Raw genomic sequence first — 22,477 nt, forward strand, 5'->3', positions numbered from 1 at the left:
CTATAATGGTGTGCCACACATCTCTTAGCAACTCCACATTCAATGACATCAAGTTGGTAGATTGAAATTGGCCATACTGGGAGTATTTACACCAGAGAAATTGGTGAATGCTATAAATCAGGGCGTGCCCTTACCCCTGACAAAGCAGCTTGTTAAACATTTACCAGCACACCACTGAATAGGTACTCCTGCTCTGTGTATTCATAAACCTGTGTAGATGGCTTTCATTTATGCTTTCTAAATTTGATGATAATTCTATGTTTATCTGTATACAACCATCAGACTATGAATTCCTTGAAAATTAGTATCCATGCTTTACTTATTATGTCACTGGCAAGTACAAAGTATTTGGTGCAAAGAAAATACCCAATAAGTATCTGTTGAATGGATAATGTTAATATTTATTTGTTTATTTATTTGTTGAGACAGAGTCTCAGCACCGGCTAATTTTTTTGTATTTTGGCCAGGCTGGTCTCAAACTCCTGATCTCAAGTGATCTGCCCGCCTTGACCTTCCAAAGTGCTGGGATTACAGGCATGAGCCACCATGCCCAGCCGAATGATGTTAATTTTTAAAGATCTCCTCGCTTAACCAATCCCACACATTTGTTTTGGGCTTGGAGTGTTTCAGATAATGACTTTCCTTTTCATCAGAGTTCTTGATTTTTCACATCACACGAGGAAAGAAAGTTCCAGGAATATTCTGAGGATCTTTTTATTGTTTGCTTATTTGTTTATTTTGAGACAGGGTCTCTCTGTTGCCCAGGCTGGAGTGCAGTGGTGCAATCTTGGCTTACGGAAGCCTCAGCCTCCCAGGCCCGAGCAATCCTCCCGTCTTGGCAGCCTCCCCACCACTGCCCCCACTCCCAAGTAGCTAGGACCCCACCACACTGGTATTCTTCTTCTTCTTCTTTTTTCAATTTTTATTTTTATTTTTTTGGTAGTGATGAGGTCTCCCTGTGTCCCTATGTTTGCCCAGGCTGATCTTGAACTCCTGGACTCAGGCTATCCTCCCACCTTGGCCTCCCAAGGTGCTGAGATTACATGCATGAGCTACTCGTGCACTCGGCCTTTTCTGAGGATCTTTAGTATCCTCTAACATCTGCTGATTTCCCAATTTCCCTTTTAACTAGAGGGGTGTTCCGTACATTCCTCCTTTCCCTCCTCCTCCCAAAGCCTGCTCAAGGCTGTCTGGAGGAAAATACTGGCAGGGGACCAGAAACAGCACCAGGCAGCTGGAGGCTGAAGGACAAACTATTGTTAAATTCTGCATGGCAGAATTCCCAATTGAATTCAATCTGGGGAATATCTAGGACCCCACAGAGTTTCTGATTGAATTGAGTCTTTCCTAATCTATAAAGCTAGGTGACTTCATACAGATCAAAAATGAATTTCATTTATTGCCTTTGTTTTTCTAAATGGTTTGTTGATAAATTTGGTTTACAAGCTATGAAGACTTAGAAAGTATCAGACTAAAGATAGTTTCCAAGACTGATTAATTCCTTGTGATATTTTATATAGATGATATTTATTTATTTTAAATGTATGCCTTCCAAATGTTAAAATCTATATCAGGATTAGTGAGTGACTCAAGGCACACTGACAACAAACTTTTGCCTCAGCTACATCCCAAATATCAGCATAAGTAAAAAGTGTAGTTCTAAAAATAGGAGAAAAGGGTATCAAGAAACATGAGATTTTCAGAAATGTCTGGAAGATGGAAAGTGGATAAACCAAGCAGACATTACAATCCAGAGCAAATACAAAAAAAGTAGAGGGAGGAGCCACACTTCCTGGCCATGGAACCACAGACGGGCTTCAAACTTGGGTTGTTTTTGCAAAGCAGGCAGAGGAAGGAGACAGAGAACAAGATGATTTTTTGAAGGATGGAACAGCTGAGAAAATTGAACACCTCCTTCACCTTCATCACCTTCCCTATCGTTCCCTAATCTAAAATTAGAAAGCCAATCTCTTAAGAAATTCATGGATCTGTAGTGATGACCCCCCAAGAAAGCCCTCCCCATTTTGGTGTGGAGTTGAGGAGTAGCCTAGTGTACCGCCTGCTCGCCCTGCTGCCTGTCCCCCACCCGAGGCCTTGGGTGAAGTCTGCCAGTGATGCTGCCCTGTTATCCTGGGGAAAAAGTGGTTAAGAAAACATAGTGCTATAACTCACACCAGCTACTTGTCTTAGGCAACCTAGTTCTTTATTAATAAATGTAAACTGATAACTTTTAGGGATCATTGACATTTTTTGGACTAACAACTGACCTGAAGAAAGAAAAGGTGATTCAAGAACAAAAGAGAGATTTTTAAAAATTCTAATGAGTGTCCTCAGAAGCATTCAAGTAAATATTGCATTCAAGAAGGTATCACACAAAACATGACCACCTATATGACAAGGGAGCAAAAGAGAAATATACAGAATTCACAGAATATAAAAAACTGTGACTGCTAAAGTTAATATTCACTAAAAGAAACAGTTGACAAAGTTAAGGCAAATAGTTGAAAAACATAGGTACATAGAAGATCAATTGGATAGATACAACATCAACCTAAAAATAATTTGGAGAACAGAGGAGAAAAAGGGAAAGAAATTATAATGGAAATGATTGGTGTAAATTCTCCAAATTCAAACATGTTTTCAGATTGAAAGGGCCCTTTGAGCTCTAAGCAAAATTACTAAACAAAGACATAAGCGAATCCTCTTCCAGGACATCATGGAAAGAGAGACGATCCTAAGAACTTCTCAAGAGAAATAAAAATAGGTTTCCTATAAAGGAATTAGAATCAACTTTGTGTCAGATTTTTATCAATACCAGATTTTTAAAAAAGCTTTCAATATTTGAGAATAAATGCTTCAAACCTAAAAATGTCTATCAAGGGTGAGCATAAAATAAATACATTTTTAGGTATGCAATGATTCAGAAAATTTAAATCTAACACATGCTTTCAGAAAAAAAATGACTGGAAGATTATACTTAAGCAAAAATGTAAATAGAAGTAATCTAGGAAAGAGGAAAGCGTTAAAGTCTAGAAGCTGTGGATCTAATTTAAGAGTGCAGTGGAATGATATCCCAGAATGGCAGTTATATAGTAGAGTACAGTCAATGCAAATGAGAACCAATCGTCAGAGTCAAGGCGGAAGGCCTGATGAAGAATGTGGATTTCTTAATAATGACTAATTAATCATAATATGATAGAATTTTAATAACGTATACAATTAATGATAAAGTGAAGATATAATGTTTTCTTTTGTCAACAAGAAAAAGGCAAATAGAAATCCTAAGGGGGACAAAAGTTGGACAAGAAGGTAAAAATCCAAATATGAAGCAATGCAAAATGTGTCATGTTTTTGAAAAACTTTTGGCAAATGAACTTGACCTTTATACTTGGAAGATTCTCCATTGAGTAGCACAGATTTAGGAACATAGAATGCATCTCCTGCTTTAGGGATTTCATCACATTATTTGATTCTCCAATGAAAAATATGTACATAATCATCATTTTATAATTGTTATTCATATTTAAAATTTTACATTATATCTGTACAGAGAAAGCACAAAACTCAGTTATAACTAGGAAAGGGACATAAATGTTATTAACATAAATTTTTATAATATAAAGATAGTTACATACCTGACTAGCTTTATGTTTGTGGAGGAAAGACAAGTGCAGGGAAGTATAGGGCTAACTGCATTAACGTACATAGAATATGTTGTAAAATACCATGTGAAGTTGACATGGTAAGAAAAAAAGACTACAATTAAAAAGACTGACAGTATGAAAAGTTGGCCTAGATATAAGCAATTGGAGCTTTCATATACCGCTCATAGAAGTATAATTTGATACTACTACTTTTGGAAAACTGGTAGTATCTGCAACAGAACGTATGCATATCATATGGTCCAGCATTCCCACTCCTAGTTTTATACCTAACAGAAATACGTGCTACAGGACTCAAAAGACTTATACAAGAATGGTCCTAGCAGCACTGTTTGTAGTAGCACAAAACTGGAAACAACCCAAATATCGCTTAACAGTAGAATGGACAAATACACGTGGTAATTATTGGCATACTGTGCACCACTCTGCCATGCAATAAAATGGATGATTGTCACAAACATAATGTTGAGTCAAAGAAGCTAAACAGGAAAAATGTATATGATGTCATTTATGACAGGGCTCAAAACCATTCCAAATCTCTCTATCAGGGTAGAAGTCAGGATAGTGGTTAACTTCAGGGAGGACATGCACACTTACGGGGATACCAGAGCTGTGCTTTTTCATATTCTAAGTTGTGATTATATGGGTATGTTCACTTTCGGAAAACTCATCTAGTTGTTCGTTTTTGAATTGTGTGCTTTTCTTTGTGTATGCTATATTGTAATAAAAAGTTTATTTTGGCTGGGTGTGTTAGCTCACACTTATAATCTCAGCATTTTGGGAGGCTGCAATGGGGCGATTGCTTGAGAACAGGAGTTTAGGACGAGCCCAGGCAACATGGCAAGACCTTGTCTACACAAAATTACAAAATTAGCCAGATGTAATGGTGCATGCCAGCTACCTGGGAGACTGAGGTGGGAGGTTCTCTTCACCCAGGGAGGTCAAGACTACACTGGTGAGCAGTGATCACTGTAGCCTGGGTGACACAGCAAGACCCTGTCTAAAAAGAAAAAGGAAAAAAGAAAAGAAAAGAAAAGAAAACCTAGTAAGCCAAGAAATTGCAACATTTATTTAGGCATTTTCAGAAGTTTGGAAACTGAAGCAGTAAAAAGAAAAAAAAAATCCTATTGAGGAAGGGGAATGAGGGAGAGAAAGAATGGAGGAAGAAAACTTTTACTTTTTATCATTTACTCTCCTATACCATTAACATTAAAAAGAAAACAAAACAATTTAAAGTAATATTAACATTACTAATAACAATAGCTACCATTTATTTCATGCTTATCATAACTGAGATACTGAACTGGGTATATTATGTAACTATGTCAATTAAATTTTCATACCTTACATTCTTCACCACAATTATTAAGGTGAAATTTATTAACCCAGCTTAATGATAAGGAAGCTAAACATCAAGATACCCAATTATAATATAAAAGACACAAAATATTATTTAGGAAGAAAATTTTTCAGCAACCCAAAATATGTTTCTTGTTATATTAAGGCACATTTTAGTTCTTTAGCGTTTGAGGGTTAGGCAGGGGAAGCTCTTACTGTGTTTGTAAATCTCATTGCCCATTAGTGAACCTGGAGAGATAATCATACCTGGCAACAAATTCTAGAAGGAATATATACTATGAATGTTTATCTAATGTATGTTAGAGACTATAACTATGGTATGGCAAAAAGATGAAGTTATTTTTAAAACTCTTTCTCTGTTGACTCACTACAAAAGCCAAGGACACAATATGACGTCATAATGCAGGGAAGTAATTTCTTCAGGAAATGCAGGTAGTAGAGTCTGAGCATATTGATTTTTGGAGCTCTAGCTCAGCATTTCCCAACCTTTGTTCTTCATAAAACTAACTGCTAGATGTTAATAGTTACTCCATCAGAAATGGATTCGAGTTAAATTATCTTGGAAATGCAAAAAAAATATATAATCTCCCTTTTGTAGATTCAAAACCATATTAGCATATTAAAGACCCTTAGAAGTTTGATAGAAAATAAATCCCATTAATTTTGTTTAACTCAGTATTTTCCCAATTTATTTGGTGATAGGACCTTTCTTCAAGTAGCGCTAACACTGCAGAAACCAGACTTTGGAAAGCATTCATTTATCTCAACACAGGTTGGAGCATAGATGCACCAGCCATTCTTAGATCCTTAGACAGTGGCTTTCAAATGCAAGTTGTTTCAAGTGCACACTTGGCAGGTGCAAAGGGAAAATGTCTCAATGAATTTTGAGAATTGCCTCCTGTGCCAGTATTCTCTGGTATTGTTTACCAAATTAGACACACATACTTTAAAGTTCAGATGTGTGGAAGGCAAAGTTTTCACTTTGTTACAAAAATTTAGGAGCCTAACAAGTTCTTTCCTAAACAGAGTCTCCCCACTCACTTCTGCAAAGAAATAAACTACAGACATGTTTGTAGTTGAATCGGACTCCTTCACCCACCCCACACATACCTCCAAAGTGCAGAGATGTCTGCATTTTGAATCTATCAAATCATTTCAAGTCAATTCTATCAAACCATTAAGCTCTATGTCTTGAAGCAAAAAGAGATGATTTTAACTCATAACATTTAAAAGGCAGCTATTACTGATTGGCCCCCCAGATGGTGAAAGAGGCAGATGACCTTCATACACTCTACTTTTGAATACAGCTTCTTCCTGGAAAGCCTGAAGCCTGGCAAGTTAAATTCTCTACACAATGTACCTTCCACCCCTATAGATGAATAAGTAAACTTTTGGGAAGAGGTTCAGTTTTTCATTTATACATTAGAGAATGTTCACAAAATATAAGCATTTTATCATTATTGTATCTATGCTAAGCTCTTTATGACAATAATCAATACAACTTCATAACAAAACAATGACATAAAGGATGATAGTCATCTTTCAATTTGGTAGAGCTTGTGGGCATAATTCCAATTGATCTCAGAACATTATCAAGTTGCTGTGATAAAGGTTAATGAGAAAGGGGATGCTATACCATTTAGAATTAGAATTTGATCTGTCAAACAAGCATTCTTATCCAAACTGATTCTGACAGTAGTATTATGGCACACCCTTTGAAAAAGCATTGATAGCCTGGGCTTTAATCCAAGATTGTACAGCTTGACTCATAGATGGTTCCTGTTTATGGAATCAAAGGCAGAAAAGATCAATGAACACGACAAAATGTCTAACCTCTTCTCGGTGAGATAAGGAAGGGTAGAGCAGTAATCAACAGTGGAAAACTAGCTCCTTAATGCAAGAGATTAGATTGAGTGGTTCAGGCTTACCAATGCTTTGTTTTTATGAAGAGAAACAGGATAGAATATCAAGTATTCTAGTAGGAAGAGGTTATTTTCATGAGATCTTTTTCAACATTTAGGTGAGCAATAGAAATTTTTTAAAACGGTTCTTATCGAATCCTAGGAAGGGACAGGCTTGTATACCACAAAATATGGAAAATGCATCATGAAATAATTCACCCAGTCATCCAAAGGAAGGTCTGCTTCTATGCTTCCCTTTGGAGAAATTGTATAATATGAACAAGAATCTTGACTCATCAGCTGCTAGCAGAAATGTATTAAAGTCCCCTTTTTTTGCCCTCAAGGGAATATGATACTATGAAAAGATGTGAAGTTAAACAGTTTAGGCGTGATTTCCACCATACTGTGTTTAACTTGTATAGACTTTTGAGGGCCAGGGGTGTAGAATGGGGAAGTGGAGAGAGAAACTTGAGAGGAAGGAGAGGAAAGAAGCAGAATTTTTAACTACAGCAGGCAATGAACTGGGAAAATAACAAGGGGGCAGTCAGGATTTGTAGATATTAGCCACAGTTAGAGGGAAAACCTCTCTAGAAGGGCATTTTGAAGGGAGTAAATATCAGTCTTTCTCAATCTGGGTTCCTCATCTGAACCGCAGAACACTGAAAATGCTTTGATTGAATATTTTCTTAATTCTTCCAAGGTTAGTACACAGTTAATATCATTCTACCTGCACAAGAATATGGATACTTTAGAATAATAGGGCTCCATTGTCTCACTGATGCCAGGGTGCTAATGGCTACAGTGTTACATGTGAGAAGGAAAAGACCTTTGTTCTATATAAATCATTTCTGGCCAAAACTTTAGCATTCCAAATGGCATACAGTGAAATCTTGAAATGATTATATTAAGTGCCAAAGACTTTTCTGGATGAATTAATCATTTGGCTTAAAATGTCTTAAGGATAGAGATGGAAAGAAGAATGGGTTGATAACTATAAAGATAGAATACTGGCCATTGTACAGGCTTGAGATGATACTACAGTAATGCTAAATGTAAAACTAGACAAAAACTCAGAAAAATATTTGCTTGAGGAAAAGAAAAATGTATAATTTATCTTATCTTTCCTATAACTCCAGGGAAATTTTAGACAATACCAAGGGTAAAGTATGTGTTATATGGTGTTTAATATTCATATGGAAGCCCTCTGAGGTTTTGAAAAAGATTATGCTAAATTCTCTAGACAGGACTTCCCCCACATCAAATTGAAAATAGTAGTAAGTATGGTGGGGGTTTTTTTTTTCCCCTATCTCCCCCCACCCCCAATTTTTTTTTTTTTTTTTTTGGCAAACTCTAACCAAGCTTTCATTTTCATACAATCTTGCTTTCAGAACCAGCTTTCTGTTGTTTGATGGAAGTAGTCCCTTTCTTGAGAAATTAACTCCTAGGGATTTTGATTGTTTCGGTCCTCCAAAGACTTGGCCTTTTTCACTGGAAACTTCAGATGGCTTAAACCTCCCAAGGAAGAACTGTACACTCTTCGGCCAGTCGATATTCAGCATAGGAAGCTCTTCCTGGAATTTCTCAAATTGGCAATGGAAGTTGCTTCTTAATCTGAAGGACAGTTCTACTTTCAGATTACTGTATAGGAGCCATTTTTTTCAAGTACTTCTCAATTTCTAGGTGCATCACAGCTGGAAACTTAAGCATGTTTCTGTCGTTTCCAGGAAAGCCATTATTTTTCTGTATATTATGCTTTTATCTTCCTAAAATGATAACATTCATTCCAACTTCTATATTTATGTGTTCAGAGTATAACTATATCCTAGAGAGATAAGATGATATATTTGTATAATATATATTTGTATATGTGTAATACATATGTATACATATATACAGAAATATATACACACATATAAACATGCACACAAATTTCTTGGATGCTATGCATAAACAGCCACTACTCTAATGGGCATAGCCCATGTCCTATTCCTCTCAGTATCCTCAATACCTAGCACATAGCAGGCAATCAATAATATAAATATAAATATCTAAATAAAAGCAAATTGACAAACTAATAACTTAGCCTTCTTTTCAAACATCACTTCATACAGCAGAAATATGTGCTGCCATATGAAACAGTGGGCTGAAAATGGTTTATGAGAAATGTGTATGTGAAATTTGCTTTGTAAAATTTTGTACAATTATTAGGTAGTCTTATGGTTTCATGAAATATAAATGTTTAAAATGTTGTAATTATACAATACGAATCTTGTTTAACAGACCTTGATTAATAATAACTAATTGATACTTTGTTATTAGCTGATGGATAAGTTCTTGATTTAAATATCAATTAGAGAATAATTCATTAATTTAATCATTTTTCCTCAGTGCCTCAAACAGCATTGGATGTTTACCCATGACATAAGAAAAATCTGATAAGTATTCTAGTACAAAGATACAGTCATTCATTTGAACATGTAGATGCATTATTACAATAAGAGATATGATATTGATTTTGATATTTAATATTTACCTATTCTTTTAGGGTATGAATTTTATAGACCATTTTAATAGCCAAATTAAGGTTTGAAGATAGTCACAAATTCTGGCGTGAACACAATATTGATTATTACTTCAGAGACAGCTAACAGTTCACCAGAGAATAGTTGGGCTGAGGCCGTCACATTTTATGCATTTAGGCATCAACATGAGAATCATAGAAAACAATAGATACTTTAGTTTTTCTCTCTAAAGAAGCATGAACATTGATTTATTTTGATGCTGTCTTGGTACAGCAAATAGAATCATTTTAATAGAAAAACAACCCTTTGTTTATTTTGTGTGTTGAACCTGTGTGTTAACTCTATGCGTTTTGGGAGTTTATACTATATAAGACCATTTTTGTGGTCTAAAAGCAAGGTAGAACTCCTTTTTCTTTTCCACTAGAGAGAGTTTACAAGAGAATTGCATGGCAGCAACTCACCAAGAGTTAATAGTTATTGAGTCATCAGTGAGTATATGGTACAAAACTGGGCCCTTCAAGAAATATATCTTCAAAATGTCCATGTTTAGAAAACATACAAAATGCACTGTCAGAATGAACAGCAATTTTAAATGTAAAAGAATTGTTCTGTTAGATTGTGTACATATAGAGGTTATATTAAATTGGAATCAATACAGAGACTGGTGCATATGTTGTTTTTTAGGAGCTTATAAAATGGAAACACATTAATATTCACATCCTGAAGGATTATGTGACACTGTATTAATGCATGTGGAAATGTAACTTTTAAGTATTTTATTATGAAACAAATAGAGCAAAGTTGTTTGCAAAAAGGAAAGTTGTTTGCAAAAAAAAGTTGTTTGCATAACGAGAGCTTCATTTTTGCATTCACAAATATTTATTGAGCACCTATGTATGAAGTAAAACTCTGGGTGGTGGGGGTTTACACAGCAGCAAATAAAATGGGCCTTGTCTCTGCATCCCTGGAGCTTCACTTCTGATGGCAGAGTAAAACAATAAATATTCAAATAAATGCACACTCAGTGTTACGCAGAAAGTTAACATGGGGTATGGGGTTACAGAGTGAGGGGGAAAGTGCTATTTGAAATGAAGTAGTCAGGAACAGCCTCTGATTAGATGATACTTGAGCCAAGACATGAAAGCCACATGACTATCTGGGGTAGAGTATTCTACACAGAGAGAAGAGCAAGTACAAAAGCCATGCAGCAGGAATGAGCTTGGCATGTAGGGATCATCACGGGGGACAGTATTGCTAGAGCAGGGTAAGCAAGGCAAGGAGTTCAGGAGCTGCTTTTTATTTTTATCCTTTTGTGTTTTTCTTTTTGTTGTTGTTGCTGTTTTTGAGACAAGATCTCACTGTGTTGCTCACACTGGAGTGCAGTGGCATGATCACGGCTCACTGAAGCCTCGACTTCCCAGGCTCAAGCAATCCTCCCCACTCAGCCTCCCAGGTAGTTGGGACCGCAGGTGCATGCCACCACACCTGGCTATTTTATTTTATTTTATCTTATTTTTAGAGACAGGATCTCCCTGTGTTGCCCAGGTCTCAAATTCCTGGGCTGAAACAGTCCTCCTGCCTTGGCCTCCCAAAATGCTGGGATTACAGGCATGAGGCACCATGCCTGGCCAGGAGCTGCTTTTTAGCCGAAGGATTTTTCTTTTTTTCTTTTTTTATTTTTTGAGATGGAGTCTCGCTCTGTTACCCACGCTGAAGTGCAGTGTAGTGATCTTGGCTCACTACAAGCTCCGCCTCCCACGTTCACACCATTCTCCTGCCTCACCTAGATGAAGGATTTTAAGTTGGTTGCTTATCATATCCACATGCAGTCATGCCCCCAAAAGGATGCTCCCAAAAGGAATGGATTAAAAGAATACAAGACTACAATTTTAATTACTACCATACTTTACTTACTAGGCATTTCTTCACATTTACAAGGATTTTTTCTAGCTGCAAAGAGAGTCCTCATCCCAGACCTATGGTTAGCGTAGGTTGCATTAAGTTCTCAAAGTAATTTTCTAATCAATAGTGGCAAGAATCTTGTGTATTATTTGTATCATTCTTATTGATTTCTTTTGTCTTTATTTTTCAGAGGTTTTTTTGCATTAACAAGTCAGTTGTATAAATATTCTTATATGTTTGTGTTTATTAACTTTTGAAATGATTTCGTACCATTACTTTCACTAATAAGTACAGTTTCAACGTAGAGAATTTCCCTTTAAGGGTTTATCAGGAAGAACTTACCTTCTTAGGGTATGAGAAAACTGTAAACTACTGACTAATAAAGTTTAAAATACCTTTTATGTTTCTGTAAGAACCCAAATTTAAGTTAAATTCTTAAACCATGACTTTTTCAGACATTTAAGAGCAAACTTTAAAATCCCCTAAAATAGAATCCCTCCTGTCTCCTTGGAGACATTACGGCCATCGTGCTTTGTCTGTTGTTTCTCTCTTATCCATCTAGGAAGAGTCATACATTTTCATGGCCATTAGGTTCATGCTAGATGTAGGGGAATAGCTTTAAAATGCAGTGGAAAGGAAACCCATCGAGGCTGGGAATTAAGTGTCTGAATTCATACAAACATGGGATAAGGGATGATGTGGCTTTTAGAGTCTGCTTCTCCAGCAAGGGTCCAGATGTCCCCTATTTTTAATTCTAATAACATTACTTTCTAACAGAAGACCATGTTTTCAATAAAAATAAACTTCTGTTAATGTGACAGACCTGAAAGATCTATTTCATCTAAGCTGATGATTGGACTAAAGTTTGAATAGAGGCTCATTTTCGGACAGAAGGACACCCTACTTGAGACATAAAGCCAGCCAGTCCTCGCCACCTTTTTTGACACTCTATTCTGTCCAGTTATGAGGACTGGGTGCTAAAGCCACTGCCTTCCCATCCCAAAGTCAGAAGTGGTTCAACCTCACTTGGGCAGTGGCACGGCGGCGAGTGGGGTGGGACGGGGAGGTGCAGGGGTCCTCCTTCAGTACAGGCTAACAGCTACTTCTCATCATCATCTTCCTTTCAGGACCCTTGCTGATGATTATCCTTGATTGAGAAATTGTCATTTAGAGAGCTGTCTTACATCATTTAAAGATGACAATTTGGTGAGGCAAATCTAACCTTTTGATTAATTTCCTGTAACTGGCAATCCTAGAGTTACAGTTAAAATGAATTGCTCCCATTTTTTTTCTTATTTACATCAAAATCAAACTGATTTCAATTTTTAGAAATATTTGCTGATAGTGAGTTACACCAGAATCATGGCTGGTTCTACTGGATCAACGTAGTAGAGAAAATTGAGATTAGCAAGGTTTCCAGGTTATTAGAGAGAATTTTCTATTGGGATAAAAACCAAGTGAGACTACATACTAAAAAGCCAAAGAGAAAGTTCATTTTCTTTAAAGTTCATGTAAATACTGCATTCCTTAAAAGTATCTGAGAAGAGGAGGTTGGCTTGCAAACAGAAATACCTACAAGAGCCAGGCATTTAATATTTATTTAATTAATAAATAAGTGCCATTCCCCATGACCTAGATACATTGTTTGCATATTAAACACCAAAGAATCCAGACTTTACTTTTGCAAAGAAATACGTTCTTTCCAGTTTTGCATGAAGCACTGGGACCTTTCAGTCCATTTTAATTTTTTCCCTCTTTCTTAGAAGCTAGGATACAGTGAAATATGCCCTACCTTAAGAAAAACAACAGTGCAAGCAATAATCCGTGGTAAGAGACCATTGGTCTTGGTGTCAGAGAGGCACTGGGAAGTTGTAGTGTCATGCTGGAAACTTACAGTCTGTTTAAGGAGGGCTGCAGCTACTCACCTTGATTATTGCCAGGCTGAAGTACAAGCCAGGTATTGTCAGATATTTAGATTTTGCAATAAAGCACAGGATCTGATTTTTTTTTTTAATGGGAAATCTCCCAATCTTAAAAGGTTTATTCTATTTTAAAAAATACGCTGTTGCCAAACAAAATTCACTTATAGTTCAAATTTTGCCTGTGGCTGCCAGTTTCCAAGCTGTGTTGCATATTCTACAGAAGGAGAAAAAGTTGTTCATTTATTCATTTGACAATCATTTATTGAGTATCACACCATGACTGGCACAATGCAGCTTTCACAGATAAATGAGACAGGCTCATTGCTCTAAAAAACCTGAGTCTATTGGATGCCTGGAGAACAAATTTATACTCAGAGTTCAATTATTCCCTGTATGTTTATAGGCATCAAATCAATACTTACAGTTCCAGTTCTTCACCTGACCTTCAGTGTATCTAATTTCCCTTAAATATGATATATCAATACACTAGCTCTCCTTGTATTAACATGTATACATGTTCAAAGCATAAAAGTACAAAAAAACTGCAAAAAATGTTAGTGCGACGTGGATACGTATCATTATATATTTGTCCAAACTCCTAGAATGAAAGGTAGTTAAGAGTGAGCCCTAACGTAAACTGTGGACTTTGGGTGATAATGGGGCATCAGTGTAGATTCAGCTGTGACAAATGTACTACACTGGTGTGGGATGTTGATAGTGGGGGAGGCTGTGCATGTGGGAGGGCAGGAGGCATGTGGGAAATCTTGGTACCCTCCTCTCAATTTTGCTGAGAACCTAAAGCCATCATCAAAAAGTCTTTAAAACAAAACAGAAAGATGTGCAGCATGATTTTATATGAATTGTTAAAGCACACAAAGCAATACTATATATTATAAGAACATCCAAATGTGAGAAAAGCATAAAAGTACACAGCAGGAGGATAACAGTCCCCATTTGGGGATAGTGGTTGCCTCTTGGGGGAACGGGGAGGGATATGAGTTGGAGAAGTTGATCCAGAGTAGTATCTGCATCATTTTGTTTCTTTAAAAATATCTGATACAATTTTAACAAAAGATACACATTTGTGAAATCTTGATGAGTATTTAGGCATCTCATGTCTTCTTCATGTTCCTGCTTACAATATGTTAAAGAGGTAATGAAAATAAAATAAGAATGTAAAAAACAGCATGACTAAGTTAGGTTTTTTTTCTTTATTCCTAGGGGAATGCCTTTTCTAATTTTCACCATTGCTTTAGTGGCACCAGCCTCCCAGACTTAAACTGTTTAAATTTTCCCTCTTGTTTATCCCCAGTGGCTAACGCAATCTGTTCCTTATGAATTCTACCTTCAAAACATCTCTTTCCATCTTCATTGTACATAATGGCACAGACATCCTCATGTCATATCTTAACCACTCTCATCACCTCCCCAAATGTCTGAGGACCCCAGAGTCCTCCTCTCCTCCTTCCAGTAAATGCTACCACCTTGCTTATCACATCTTTGTCCTGCTGCCGTTATTTAGAAATCAAGTTCAACTTCTCTTCCTGGTATTTACATACCAGCATAGCTTGGTCCCATGTCAATTTATAAAGCATATTTTGCTCTCCCACTACTCCTAACTCCTCTTTTCTTAGTGCGCTGATACTTAACCAGGGACCAAGAAACATTCCACGTTCAACTTCCACGATTTTGCATACGGTGTTTCGTTTTCACAAAATTTTCCTTCCTTTTTTACCTTTCCCAAAATCCTTTCTACAAGCCTTTACTGTAGGACTTGACCTGTATTTGTTTTCCTTATCATATTTTTGGCACAGATTGTATTCACTTAGATACTTTATTTTACCTTTTATTTGCAAGTTCATCTTGAATAGTTTTGGTTTGGTTTGACTTTTTTTTTTTTTAGTCGTTTTGTGATTTTTTTCTTTAAGATCACTTCTTCTTGTCCAAATTTTTTGTAGTTGTCTCCTTCTGGTTTCTAGGGGTCAACCATTGAGAAGCAGGCTTTCTTGTCACTGCTAGGGATTCTATTCCTATGCTGGAAAAGTTTCAGTCTATCACCTGTGTTCGATGCCTGGTAGCTTTGTTCTTTCCCTCTACCCCAATCAATCAGTGGTTACAGTGCTGAGTGCTGACCACAGCATTTTCAACCTCTGTAGCAAGGATGTCCTGCCTCAGCCACTGGTTCCTGCAGTGATCTTGAGTCCATTGACTTTTGCATGTGAAAAGCTTTTAGTCTCTGTTCTGTATCGATGTGAACATCAGGTCATTACAGACTCTGTCCAGTCCTGACACAGTGGGACTGGACACCTCTGGTCTCCCCGCAGTTGTGTATATTTCAGTTCAAAGTTTGGTCCACAGAGGTATAAATCTTGTTTTTGAGTATAGATATGCCCCCTACATTTTGTTTTAAATTTCAATGCTATGAGTTTAGTGTAAGCAGCAGGAGTTCCATGTGCCCTCAAGCTGTAGTCTTTACTGGAGGTATCCACTGACTTGTGTTGATATTTCAGGCAGTTGATTCTCTTAGGTGGGGTTTACAGTGCATCTGCCAAATGCTTATAGCAAATAGTTTCTTCCTAGTCTAGTGTGCCTCAACAGTTTCTTGTGTTCAATATCCTTCCACAGTGACATAAATGCTAAACTGCCAAATTTAAGTATGTAAAGAAAGTAAAGATAAGGCAATACTGGGCTAAAGCTTCTATTCTATTACATCAGATTAGGAAGCGGAAGAATGGCTATTACAGAGGTGTGAGATTGTTCACTGATTCTGTTTACCAAATCGTTCTCATTTTAGGTGATACTTCCAGGGGATAAGTTGGCAAGTACAAAATGCCTGAATATTCTGCAAACATGTGAGTTGTTCAGCTTACAGGGCACCTAACATTTATAAAAGCCCTGGTTTCAACCATTTGGTATTTTACATAAAAAGAGATATTTGGAAAGTTATAATGGGGTAATTATACTGATTATATATTAATACTTGTAGGAAAGAGATCTTTTTTTTTCTTTTAAATTTAGAAATTCAGTGAAAATTGTAGAAACAGAGAGCCTGAGATCTAGAAATCAATACCAAGAAATCCAAGAATTCAACTCTTACCAAGAGCAACAAAGCCATCACACCTGGAACAACCATGACTTTTCTGACAAAATCTAGTTGAAGCAAATAGAATTTATCCCAGAACAACCAATTTAAAACTCTTTACTCTTGTACTCTTTTAAGATAGTCTTCTCTACCTCTGGAATCTTTCAAGTACAGCAACTGGCATTCTTACTTTACAGATCAAACAAGGTAGGGATGGAAAGCTGTAGTCTGTTTCATAACCCTCATCTGGCTCTCCACCATATGCAAGGCATACACAGGCCCTAATGGAAGCCCAAGAGTGTCTGGAGTGGAAACTTTTTATTGAATTCTAAAAGGCCAGACCAGACTTCTTGTTACTGAAATCAGCTTTGGTCACAGAGGGGGAAAAGCACCTGGAGTGTGGGGACATGGCCACTGAGATCAGCAGGGAGATGCTTTCTAGTACCTGCTGTGCAGAGCCTCTACCTATTGACTTGTCGGCTCTAGTCATTAGCAGACTAATATGACCTGTTGACTTGTAACTTTCAAACACATTTTTTTTTCTCTCCCACAGCATTAGAATCTCCATGAAGGCAAAGCACTATCTCCTGTATTTCCTTGTTTTCTCCCTGTGTTAGTCCATTTTCACACTGCTATAAAGAAATACTCAAGACTGGGTAATTTATAAAGGAAAGAGGTTTAATTGACTCACAGTTCCATGTGGCTGGAGAGGCCTCAGGAAACTTACAATCATGGGGAAGCAGGCAAATCTTACATGGCAGCAGGTGAGAAAGAAAAGCCTAGGGGAAACTACCATGTATAAAATCATCAGATCTCATGAGAACTCACTCACTATCATGAGAATAGCATGGGGGAAACCACCCCCATGATCCAATCACTTCCTAAGAGGTCCCTCCCTCGACATGTGGGGATTATAGGGATTACAATTGGAGATGAGATTTGGGTGGGGACACAGCCAACCCATTTCACTCCCATAGCTTCTACTATAGGACTTTGCCTAGAGATGTAGTGAAATAAGAATTTGTTTCAAGTCATTTGATTTTTCATTAAGAAAAATCACCTTTCCCAAAAGGCAGAATACTTTTCTTCCATTAAATTTCAACATACTCTTCAGAACCCCTTTGCTTCATAGTATTTAAATTTTTCTTACAAGTATTTCCAGATGCCACTACCTCCACTGAGAAAACTCTCAAAATACGGTGTACATTACGGTAGAAAATGGATCTGGGCAGCCTGTGTGGTCCCTTCTTCATTCTAGTATTTTTTTCCTTAATTAAAAAAACATATTTAGAAGTGATGGATGATATTATTTAGTTTAGAAAAAAATGAATAAATGCTCCCCTCCCTCCTCCTCAAAATTAGGTCCATAGAGATTTTCACCAAGCAAATGATTTTTTTTTCCTCATTACCCAGTATTGTAAAATTCTACTTAACGTGTTGCCAGTGTGCTGGTAAACAGTTATAGGCCTACAGATATAATCCTAATGTGCTTGTTTGCTCTTTTCCCCAATTAGTCATGGTGTTTTAAAGTGAATAAAATCTTTTAAAGTCTTTCAGCAGCTATTTTTGCGGAAGTGCCCATATCCACGTTAAAAGAACAACAATCGTTGAGTATTCTCTGATTTGGAAATAAAGAGGAATTGAGAATGCTGGAGGGAAAGCTAAATGACATCAGGAGAAAAGCAGTCCCTACAGTAGAATACAATATCTCTCAAAGCTTAAGATTTGGGAAATAGTTTAAATTTTGCTGATGCCTCTCCTCCAGCCTCAGGCTTTCCTGAGCTTTACAGATGATTCCAGCATGTGAAATAAACCAAGTATCGATCCTGCTTGAAGGGTAATCCCTTCAACTATGGAATGTAAATTTAAGGAGATAAATGGATATAGGGAATGAAATTCTAACTTTCTTTTCTTGGCGTTTAATATTCCAGGGTTGCTATACCACCTGTTGACTAGGCAGGCTGGAATCCCCTAAAACTAAAAACTATATGCATCATGATAGGAAACAAATGTTCTACTGGGAGGAGCTAGCACATCATTTGGGTCATAGCAGGCAATAATAATTACTGTGTACATTAGTACTATGTACATATTGTCTTAAATGTTTTACTCATATTAACCCTTTTAGTCCTTACAGCAGTGCTATAAATTGGGTATTTTTACTACGCTCATTTTGGAGATGAAACAATTTAGGGAGAGAGAAGTTAAGTAGTTTGCCCAAGGTTATGCTGCTAGATTTGAAGCTGGTCAGTGTGGTGGCAGAGCCAGACTCCTAACCTCTGCTGTGTATTACCTTTCTACATTGACAATAGAGATTTCTTGAATAAACAAGAGGTAGTAGTTTGAGGGAAGAGTTGAACCCTCAAGATTATAGGGGTTTGCCAGTCCTATGCTCTATGTGTTTCAAACACTGGTTTCTTCTATATTCCTCATTCGTGACCATTAAGATCAGCTAATGGTCTAAATGCTGATAGTTAATCATAGTGACCAGCATGTGTAAGTTATCTCTCAAAGAAGGTATTATTGATCACAGTGTCTGGTGATGGAGAGAATGTGTGACATATTTCCGTTAGTTCTATTCTACTGAGAAAACTTATGCAACTCATCTTACTACATTCTACTAAACTTCAAATTCCACAACACAGGGTACTCACAGCTTAATTTTTGAGGGCTTATAATTTCTTGAGTCAGACTGAGAATATTTAAGATAGTATCTATTTCATAAAACATGCTTTATTTGCTTACCAAGTTCTTTGGAAAAAGTTCACAAGATTAACAAATAAATCTGTCATGGTGCTTCTTGTCTCCCCCAAGCAGCCTGAGATACAGGTGGCATAGATAGACTTGGGCCCATGAGAACTTTTAAGAATACTTTTAAAAGTATTCTTCTATCAGTGGCTTAAACTGAGGTAGAGATTTCTGAGAACTGCACAGGTGGGGTGGGATGCCCTCACTTGGATGTGGAGCTACCCACCGTTGGGCACTTGGAAGGAAATGGTCAGTGGAGGCGGTGCTGGCTTTCTTCACCTGCCGTTGGGAAAGACAGGCAAAGTGGACACTGTGGTGTAGTGGAAATAATATGAACTCTATAACTCACTAGACACATTCTCCCAGAGCCTTTAAAAACTTTCTGAGGCTTGGTTTACCCTTTCTGTAAAATAGGTAAAATACCTAGCCCTAAAACGCACCACTTTGGTTCATAACATAGAATTTCCAGCCCCCTCTTCCACAGAAGGAAAGGAACCCAAGGAAATCTGATATATTCCTACATCCATATGTTTGTGATTTTACTCCTTAATGTCTTTGACTATGTTTCTTCTTCCTGACATACCGATTTTCCTCATTTCCATGTATCTGAAACCTACGTCTTTTTCGTGTCCTGGTTTAACTACCCTGTCTAAAATGAAACTTTCCCAATTTCCATCAAAAAGAAGTAATTTCTCGGCCGGGCGCGGTGGCTCAAGGCTGTAATCCCAGCACTTTGGGAGGCCGAGACGGGCGGATCACAAGGTCAGGAGATCGAGACCATCCTGGCTAACATGGTGAAACCCCGTCTCTACTAAAAATACAAAAAACTAGCCGGGCGAGGTGGCGGGCGCCTGTAGTCCCAGCTACTTGGGAGGCTGAGGCAGGAGAATGGCGTAAACCCGGGAGGCGGAGCTTGCAGTGAGCTGAGATCCGGCCACTGCACTCCAGCCTGGGCGACAGAGCGAGACTCTGTCTCAAAAAAAAAAAAAAAAAAAAAGAAGTAATTTCTCTCTTCTCTGTGTTTCAGCCACTCTTGGGATGCTTGATGGCATTTAGCATGCCTTTCCTTGGGTTGCATTCATTTATGTGCTGCTTTTATCTTTCCTACTGGGCTACAAGCTCCTTGTGAGGGAAATAATGCCTGGCCCATCACTGTATCCCTATACGGTGCTTAGCATGGTTCCTTGCACATTGTCAGTCAATAATTGTGTGTTTAATTGAATTGAATGAGAGAGAGAAACTGAACTTAGTACAAATTTCTGGACCTTTTTCTCTGCCCAGACTTGAGGAACTCAGCTTACTTGACTGAGTTTGACTTAGCCTAATGTGATAAGGAATACAGAGCTAATGGCTTTCTTTAGTCCCTCTACTTGAAATATTGTATATTCTTCAGGAATTGGGTTGCCTTCTTGTAGATGCATGCACCCTGAGGATTTCATAGGATGAATACATTTTTAAAAATACTATCAAAGAGAATCGAGCCAGACCAACTTCAAACATGAAATTGCTAGGGAAAATATCCAAACAATCTGCGATTTTATTTGATATACAGTTAAGAAATATATGGATTCTTTTTTTAAGCTATTGCATATGGTTCTCTTGCTTTTTAAACTACAAGAATGTTCACTTTCTTCTTTGCTTAGCCCACTGTGAGCCTATATAGTGAAAAACCAAGAGAATGAATTTGCACTTTCCCACATATATGATACAATGAAAGTCACAAAATAAACTTGTTTATAAGTAGTGTTCAATTATCAGGATCACTAGCATATCTTACACATTGATTTTCTAGATTGTTATAGAAGTATTTATCAACTTTCCTTTACAATGTTATTCATGCAACTAAGTGGACATAGAAAACGTCTTTAAATCTCCAATTAAAATTGGACTTTGAGCTGTGGAAGCATACTGGACAGTCTGGTGTTAAAGATTTGCCATAAGTGAACCTCAAAAATATTACTAACATGTATGATAATTTCTGACTCTCTCAACAACTTCTTGCTTACTGTGCATTCAGCCATTGTCTGATTAAATTGGTGACTTGAATACATTACTCTATTTGCCTGTTTTGTTGTTTCTCAGCAGCTACCAATAAACCCAGCAGACTCCATCTTTCAGAACATATTTACCCGCTGCACCAGTCACACTGGCATGCTTTATGGTGAATGGAGTATTTTGGCTGAAGTTCAATTCAGCAAACATTTATTGAGCAACTGCTGTAAGTTGGAAACTACAAATACCCATCCATTCCTTATTTTTTTGGAACTTAGAGAAGGAAGAAGCCATATTCTCAGTGATCACTTGGTCAAATCATGATACATATGCAGAACAGAGAAAGGCAAAGCACTAAAGGATGAGGAAGGGAAAAACACTAACACGTACTGCATACCACGGCCCCTCCGGGGTGATATTCAAAACATTTAACAATCTGTATGGCCAGGCACCAACCAGACAGAATGGACCTGAGCCATAGCCAGGAGCAGGATCTGTGGAGCCAGATGGTGCCCCTTAAGTTGCTGGGTCATGAGCAGGTCTGAAGGCTTCTAGGTGAACTGGGCCAGGGCCTGGGTAGCAAGAAGGCACTGGTGGCGGGAGAGGGGAGGAGTGGGTGGAGGGAAACGGCTTTTAGCAACTATTTTCAAAGTATTTCAACATCTTACCCCTGAAATGGCTATGCTAGTGCAAAGCAGCTGGAAATCAAACACAGGCAGCTACTCTACAAGGTCTAAAGATTATTAAGCAGAATTTAAAATAAAGGAATCACATGTTAGGGAGGGGATTAAGACACACAGCTGGTAAAGATAAACTGAATTTAACCCAGGTCTCTTTAGTTCCAAAGCCCATCATCTTTGATCTGTAATAGTAATTAATTCATACTGACAAATCCAGAGAAGGAGGAGGAAGAAGACGATCATGATTTACAAAGTACCTTTTGAGTAGGGCCTCTAAAGTCAAAAGATTTTTTACCATCATATCTCTAAGAATATGTGATGTTGGATTTGTTTGTTCCATCCCTAATAAGGATCTTATTTTTCTTTTCCTGGTTAGCCTTCTTTCTCTTCCTTTCTCTTCACTTCTACCAATTTTTTTAGACAAAAGTTCTTAATCTAGAATTCAGATGCAGGGGGACCATGAGCAAGCCTCAGGAATCCTGGAACCCATTGTCTCTGTGTCTGCTAAAGTGCCTTTTTGTGGGAAGGTGATTCATAGTTTTCTTCTGATTCTCAAAAGCCTCTGTGTACATTAGAGGAAACTAAAATATATTCCACAGATGCAAAATTTAGGTATTATGATGTCGTATAATGTAACATTCTGAAAGTACAACATGTCCACCTAAATTTCAAAGAACTGAAAAAGTAAGTATTTAATCTTTGGTACT

The 22,477-nt window shown here is 37.4% G+C and overlaps 1 protein-coding gene across 19 annotated transcripts in view; it reads left to right on the forward strand.

Annotated features, from left to right (window-relative positions):
• Window positions 1-22,477, forward strand: part of LOC105473429 (glutamate receptor interacting protein 1) — a 711,108-nt gene that overhangs the window by 403,887 nt on the left and 284,744 nt on the right. The window contains exon 1 of one of the 19 annotated variants that reach the window (XM_011727241.3): window positions 21,716-22,454. The exons of 17 other annotated variants lie outside the window; for them this stretch is intronic. The gene's annotated coding sequence lies outside the window, so the exon portion shown is untranslated. Of the gene's footprint in view, window positions 1-21,715; window positions 22,455-22,477 lie in introns of those variants that run through there. One more of the 19 variants, XM_071071492.1, reaches the window with a different exon arrangement.

The sequence above is a fragment of the Macaca nemestrina genome, chromosome 10, assembly GCF_043159975.1.
Source record: "Macaca nemestrina isolate mMacNem1 chromosome 10, mMacNem.hap1, whole genome shotgun sequence".
NCBI lineage: Eukaryota > Metazoa > Chordata > Mammalia > Primates > Cercopithecidae > Macaca > Macaca nemestrina.